The sequence below is a fragment of the Sipha flava genome, unplaced genomic scaffold (genome assembly GCF_003268045.1).
Source record: "Sipha flava isolate LNK unplaced genomic scaffold, YSA_version1 307_pilon_pilon, whole genome shotgun sequence".
NCBI classification, from domain to species: domain Eukaryota; kingdom Metazoa; phylum Arthropoda; class Insecta; order Hemiptera; family Aphididae; genus Sipha; species Sipha flava.
In genome coordinates, this window is record NW_020272984.1 from 1,130,898 (window position 1) to 1,131,198 (window position 301).

The following is a 301-nucleotide window of genomic DNA, read 5'->3' on the forward strand; positions in this document are numbered from 1 at the left end:
ATAACACGACAAATTTAACAACAATAACAGGTAACATAGAATTTAATAAGTTAATATTTTATGTGCTTAAAGCAGGTGTTGTTTTTTTTTTTGCTATAATAAATATACTTAAGTAGTTGCAAAAAGAAAATTACAACGTTAAGTTTGCAGTTTTAAATGTGTGTTCTTTTACTAATTAGAACGGAATGATCGTATCACCAACTTAAATAAAAAAGAAACAAAACTTTAACAATCAGTAAAACCACAGTAGTAATAATAATAATAATAATAATAATAATAATAATAATAATAATAATAATAA